Source organism: Oncorhynchus clarkii, chromosome 29 (assembly GCF_045791955.1).
Source record: "Oncorhynchus clarkii lewisi isolate Uvic-CL-2024 chromosome 29, UVic_Ocla_1.0, whole genome shotgun sequence".
Lineage (NCBI taxonomy): Eukaryota > Metazoa > Chordata > Actinopteri > Salmoniformes > Salmonidae > Oncorhynchus > Oncorhynchus clarkii.
Genome location: NC_092175.1, coordinates 39,321,400 through 39,328,899, shown reverse-complemented (window position 1 = coordinate 39,328,899; position 7,500 = coordinate 39,321,400). Strand labels below are relative to the sequence as shown.

General features: G+C 44.4%; 1 protein-coding gene across 1 annotated transcript in view; it reads left to right on the top strand.

The window, feature by feature from the left end:
* LOC139387949 (furry homolog b (Drosophila)) overlaps positions 1–7,500 on the top strand; it is a 163,647-nt gene that overhangs the window by 52,532 nt on the left and 103,615 nt on the right. The window lies entirely within an intron of this gene.

Sequence of the window (7,500 nt, the reverse complement as noted above, 5' to 3'; positions counted from 1 at the left end):
CTCTCTTCCTCTCTCCCTCCCTCTCTCCCCCTCTCCCTCTTTCTCGCTCTCTCTCTTCCTCTCTCTCCCTCCCTCTCTCCCTCTCTCCTTATCTCTTAGTCTCAGCTGACTTTCATCAGTCTAATAGTTTAAAGGTTGTCTCTAACAAATGTCACTGTGTGTCACTGAGACATGCCACTAGATTTAGATAAGCCAAGCTAAAGCAAAGAATGAGGATCTGCTTTACAGATGAAGCTGTGTGTGTTTGTTAGGGATATTAGGGTTAGGGTTATTTAACCATGTTATTTTTACTCATTGTGTATTTATTCCTTGTGTTATTATTTTTCTGTTTCGCTCGGTATTGTCTGTAAGGAAGCATTTCACTCATAGTCTACAGCATAGTCATAGTAAACACTCATAGTAAACACTCATAGTCTACACCATAGTCATAGTAAACACTCATAGTAAACACTCATAGTCTACACCATAGTCATAGTAAACACTCATAGTCATAGTAAACACTCATAGTCTACATCATAGTCATAGTAAACACTCATAGTCATAGTAAACACTCATAGTAAACACTCATAGTCTACAGCATAGTCATAGTAAACACTCATAGTAAATACTCATAGTAAACACTCTTAGTCTACATCATAGTCATAGTAAACACTCATAGTCATAGTAAACACTCATAGTAAACACTCATAGTCTACACCATAGTCATAGTAAACACTCATAGTAAACACTCATAGTAAACACTCATAGTCATAGTAAACACTCATAGTAAACACACTTAGTCTACACCATAGTCATAGTAAACACTCATAGTCATAGTAAACACTCATAGTAAACACACTTAGTCTACACCATAGTCATAGTAAACACTCATAGTAAACACTCTTAGTCTACATCATAGTCATAGTAAACACTCATAGTCATAGTAAACACTCATAGTAAACACTCATAGTCTACACCATAGTCATAGTAAACACTCATAGTAAACACTCATAGTCTACACCATAGTCATAGTAAACACTCATAGTCTACATCATAGTCATAGTAAACACTCATAGTCATAGTAAACACTCATAGTAAACACTCATAGTCTACAGCATAGTCATAGTAAACACTCATAGTAAATACTCATAGTAAACACTCTTAGTCTACATCATAGTCATAGTAAACACTCATAGTCATAGTAAACACTCATAGTAAACACTCATAGTCTACACCATAGTCATAGTAAACACTCATAGTAAACACTCATAGTAAACACTCATAGTCATAGTAAACACTCATAGTAAACACACTTAGTCTACACCATAGTCATAGTAAACACTCATAGTCATAGTAAACACTCATAGTAAACACACTTAGTCTACACCATAGTCATAGTAAACACTCATAGTCATAGTAAACACTCATAGTAAATACTCATAGTAAACACTCATAGTCTACATCATAGTCATAGTAAACACTCATAGTCATAGTAAACACTCATAGTAAATACTCATAGTAAACACTCATAGTCTACATCATAGTCATAGTAAACACTCATAGTCATAGTAAACACTCATAGTAAACACCTGTTGTTTACGAAGCACGTGACAAATTGCATTTCATTTGACTGAAAATGTAACATGAATCAGTCCGAAAATCTATTCAAACATTACGAACCGCCGATGTAACATCCTGCTGGTTCACTAATGCTTGATATAATATATATACTATGATATATTACAATACCTATGATCTTCTGTGAATGAATGGCAGCAGCTTGTTGAACTAAGACTGTAAATCAAATCAAATCACATTTTATTTGGGGGGGGCAATGATAATAGTCTGCGTAGCCATTTGATTAGCTGTTCAGTAGTCTTAAGGCTTGGGGGTAGAAGCTGTTTAGAAGCCTCTTGGACCTAGACTTGGCACTCCGGTACTTCTTGCTGTGCGTTAGCAGAGAGAGCAGTCTATGACTAGGGTGGCTGGAGTCTTTAACAATTTTTAGGGCCTTCCTCTGACACTGCCTGGTGTAGAGGTCCTGGAAGGCAGGAAGCTTGGCCCCGGTGATGTACTGGGCTGTACGCACTACCCTCTGTAGTGCATTGCGGTCGGAGGCCGAGCATTTGCCATACCAGTCGATGATGCAACCAGTCAGGATGCTCTCGATGGTGCAGCTGTAGAACGTTTTGAGGATCTCAGGACCCATGCCAAATCTTTTCAGTTTCCTGAGGGGGAATAGGCTTTGTCGCGCCCTCTTCACGACTGTCTTGGTGTGTTTGGACCATGTTAGTTTGTTGTTGATGTGGACACCAAGGAACTTGAAGCTCTCAACCTGCTCCACTACAGCCCCGTTGATGAGAATGGGGGCGTGCTCGGTCCTCCTTTTCCTGTAGTCCACAATCATCTCCTTTGTCTTGATCACTTTAAGGGAGAGGTTGTTGTCCTTGCACCACATGGCCAGGTCTCTGACCTCCCTTAGGCTGTCTCACCATTGTCGGTGATCAGGCCTACCACTGTTGTGTCGTCTGCAAATTTAATGATGGTGTTGGAGTCGTGCTTGGCCATGCAGTCATTGGTGAACAGGGAGTACAGGAGAGGACTGAGTATGCACCCCTGAGTGGCCCCTGTGTTGAGGATCAGCGTGGCGGATGTGTTGTTACCTACCCTTACCACCTGGGGGCGGCCCGTCAGGAAGTCCAGGATCCAGTTGCAGAGGGAGGTGTTCAGTCCCTGGGTCCTTAGCTTAGTCTCACATAAGTGTTCCTTTTGTCCAGGTGGGAAAGGGCAGTGTGGAGTGCAATAGAGATTGCATCATCTGTGGATCTCTTAGTAGTATGCTACATACATATGCAAAATTGGAGTGGGTCTAGGGTTTCTGGGATAATGGTGTTGATAGTGTTGATGTGAGCCATGACCAGCCTTTCAAAGCTGGGCACAGGGACTATGGTGGTCTGCATGAAACATGTTGGTATTACAGACTGGGCCAGAGATAGGTTGAACAACTCAGTGAAGAAACTTGACAGCTGGTCAGCTCATTTTCTGACTGCGTATCCTGGTAATCCGTCTGACCCTGCGGCCTTGTGAATGTTAGCCTGTTTAAAGGTCTTAGTCATAGTCGGCTACGGAGAGCGAGATCACACATGGTTTTAGTCGTTTTGCTTTAAACAGAGTGCCTTTGTTCATTTTTACACAAACAGGGTAAAGTTGTAATTTCATAACAAGGACAGCAATCGAATTTTGATAGCCACACTGGTCAGAACAGGAGAAGAGCAGCTCTCCTCCATAGAGTTCCAAACAGTCAAAACCTTTGGCATTTCAGACAGGGTTGAAATCAAAGCTATGCTATATTATTATTAGCTAAATATCGACATATTACTAGTTTAAAACATTTTACAAATACAAGTTCATCTAATTCATTAATCTGGGGGTTTCAGGTGAAAAATTACCCCTAATCTGGTCTCAGTTCTCAGGTCATTACCAGTTCCATATCGGGGTCCATATCGGGGTTCATATCGGGGTCCATATCGGGGTCATATCGGGGTTCATATCGGGTTCCATATCGGGGTCCATATTGGGGTCCATATCGGGTCCATATCGGGGTCCATATCGGGGTCATATCGGGTCCATATCGGGGTCATATCGGGTCCATATCGGCCCCATATCGGGGTCCATATCGGTTTCCATATCGGGTTCCATATTGGGGTCATATCGGGTTCCATATCAGGTTCCATATTGGAATCCATATCGGGTCCATATCGGGTCCATATCGGGTTCCATATCAGGTTCCATATCGGGTTATATCGGGTTCATATCGGGTTCCATACCGGCTCCATATCGGGGTCATATCGGGGTTCATATCGGGTTCCATATCGGGTTCCCAATTTGGGGTCCATATCGGGTCCATATCGGGGTCCATATCGGGGTCATATCGGGTCCATATCGGGGTCATATCGGGTCCATATCGGCTCCATATCGGCCCCATATCGGGGTCCATATCGGTTTCCATATCGGGGTCATATCGGGTTCCATATCGAGGTCATATCGGGTTCCATATCGGGTTCCATATCAGGTTCCATATTGGAATCCATATCGGGTCCATATCGGGTCCATATCGGGTTCCATATCAGGTTCCATATCGGGTTATATCGGGTTCATATCGGGTTCCATATCGGGGTCCATATTGGGGTCCATATCGGGTCCATATCGGGGTCCATATCGGGGTCATATCGGGTCCATATCGGGGTCATATCGGGTCCATATCGGCCCCATATCGGGGTCCATATCGGTTTCCATATCGGGTTCCATATTGGGGTCATATCGGGTTCCATATCTGGTTCCATATTGGAATCCATATCGGGTCCATATCGGGTCCATACCGGCTCCATATCGGGGTCATATCGGGGTTCATATCGGGTTCCATATCGGGTTCCCAATTTGGGGTCCATATCGGGTCCATATCGGGGTCCATATCGGGGTCATATCGGGTCCATATCGGGGTCATATCGGGTTCCATATCGGGGTCATATCGGGTTCCATATCGGGTTCCATATCAGGTTCCATATTGGAATCCATATCGCGTCCATATCGGGTCCATATCGGGTTCCATATCAGGTTCCATATCGGGTTATATCGGGTTCATATCGGGTTCCATATCGGGGTCCATATTGGGGTCCATATCGGGTCCATATCGGGGTCCATATCGGGGTCATATCGGGTCCATATCGGGGTCATATCGGGTCCATATCGGACCCATATCGGGGTCCATATCGGTTTCCATATCGGGTTCCATATTGGGGTCATATCGGGTTCCATATCAGGTTCCATATTGGAATCCATATCGGGTCCATATCGGGTCCATACCGGCTCCATATCGGGGTCATATCGGGGTTCATATCGGGTTCCATATCGGGTTCCCAATTTGGGGTCCATATCGGGTCCATATCGGGGTCCATATCGGGGTCATATCGGGTCCATATCGGGGTCATATCGGGTCCATATCGGCTCCATATCGGCCCCATATCGGGGTCCATATCGGTTTCCATATCGGGGTCATATCGGGTTCCATATCGGGGTCATATCGGGTTCCATATCGGGTTCCATATCAGGTTCCTTATTGGAATCCATATCGGGTCCATATCGGGTCCATATCGGGTTCCATATCAGGTTCCATATCGGGTTATATCGGGTTCATATCGGGTTCCATACCGGCTCCATATCGGGGTCCATATCGGCCCCATATCGGGGTCCATATCGGTTTCCATATCGGGGTCATATCGGGTTCCATATCGGGGTCATATCGGGTTCCATATCAGGTTCCATATTGGGGTTATATCGGGGTCCCATATCGGGTCCCATATCGGGTCCATATCGGGGTCATATCGGGTTCCATATCAGGTTCCATATTGGAATCCATATCGGGTCCATATCGGGTCCATATCGGGTCCATATCGGGTTCCATATCAGGTTCCATATCGGGTTATATCGGGTTCATATCGGGTTCCATACCGGCTCCATATCGGGGTCCATATCAGCCCCATATCGGGGTCCATATTGGTTTCCATATCGGGGTCATATCGGGTTCCATATCGGGGTCATATCGGGTTCCATATCAGGTTCCATATTGGGGTTATATCGGTGTCATATCGGGTCCCATATCGGGTCCCATATCGGGTCCATGTCGGGGTCATATCGGGTTCCATATCAGGTTCCATATTGGGGTTATATCGGTGTCATATCGGGTCCCATATCGTGTCCATATCGGGGTCATATCGGGTTCCATATCAGGTTCCATATCGGTGTCATATTGGGTCCATATCGGGGTTATACCGGGGTCCATATCGGGTTCCATATCGGGGTCCATATCGGGTTCCATATCGGGGTCATATCGGGTTCCATATCAGGTTCCATATCGGTGTCATATTGGGTCCATATCGGGGTTATACCGGGGTCCATATCGGGTTCCATATCGGGGTCCATATCGTGTTCCATATCGCGATCCATATCGGGGTCATATCGGGGTCCATATCGGCTCCATATCGGGGTCATATCGGTGTCCATGTCGGGTCCATATTGGGGTCCATATCGGGGTCCATGTCGGCTCCATATCGAGGTCATATCGGGGTCCATATTGGGTCCATATTGGGGTCCATATTGGGGTCCATATCGGGGTCATATCGGGGTCCATATCGGGTCCATATTGGGGTCCATATCGGGGTCATATCGGGTCCATATTGGGGTCATATCGGGTCCATATCGGGTCCATTTCTGGTCCACCCGGGCTCTTTAACCTGTTGCGACGACCAAACCCGGATCCGGGATTCTATTTATAGACCTAAGCTCATTACCATAACGCAACGTTAACTATTCATGAAAATCGCAAATGAAATTAAATAAATATGCTAGCTCTCAAGCTTAACCTTTTGTTAACAACACTGTCATCTCAGATTTTCAAAATATGCTTTTCAACCATAGGAAAACAATCATTTGTGTAACAGTAGCTAGCTAGCGTAGCATTTAGCGTTAGCATTAGCGTTAGCATTAGCGTTAGCATTTAGCAGGCAACTATCACAAAAACAAGTAAAGCCTTCAAATAAAATAACTTACCTTTGAAGAACTTCTGATGTTTTCAATGAGGAGACTCTCAGTTAGATAGCAGATGCTCCGTTTTTCCAAAAAGATTCTTTGTGTATTAGAAATAGCTCCGTTTTGTACATCACATTTGGCTACCAAAAAAAAAAAAAAAAAAACGAAAATTCAGCCCTCAAAACGCAAACTTTTTTCCAAATTAACTCCATAATATCGACTGAAACATGGCAAACGTGGTTTAGAATCAATCCTCAAGGTGTTTTTCCACATATCTCTTCAATGATATATCCTTCGTGGAAGCCTGGTTTCTCCTTGCTCTCAAATGGAAAAATAATTGCACCTGGCTTTACGCTCCAATTTCGACGCAGGGACACCAGGCGGACACTTGGAAAATGTAGTCTCTTATGGTCAATCTTCCAATGATATGCCTACAAATACGTCACAATGCTGCTAACACTTTGGGGGAACGACAGAAAGTGTAGGCTCATTCCTTGCGCAATCACAGCCATATAAGGAGACAATGGAAAACAGAGCTTCAGAAATTCTGCTCATTTCCTGGTTGATGCATCATCTTGGTTTCGCCTGTAGAATTAGTTCTGGGGCACTTACAGACAATATCTTTGCAGATTCTGAAACTTCAGAGTGTTTTCTTTCAAAAACTGTCAAGAATATGCATAGTCGAGCATCTTTTCGTGACAAAATATCACGCTTAAAACGGGAATGTTTTTTATCCAAAAATGAAATAGCGCCCCTAGAGATCAAAGAGGTTAAGACCTCTACCTGGTGAGTGATGAAGGGAGAAAAAGAGAGACTAAACTTAGTACCTGAGCTGTGAACTGTCACAAAGTATACGTATATGTCATAACTAATCACCATTTTCCTCTCCTCTCCTCTCCTCTCCTCTCCTCTCCTCTCCTCTCCTCTCCTCTCCAC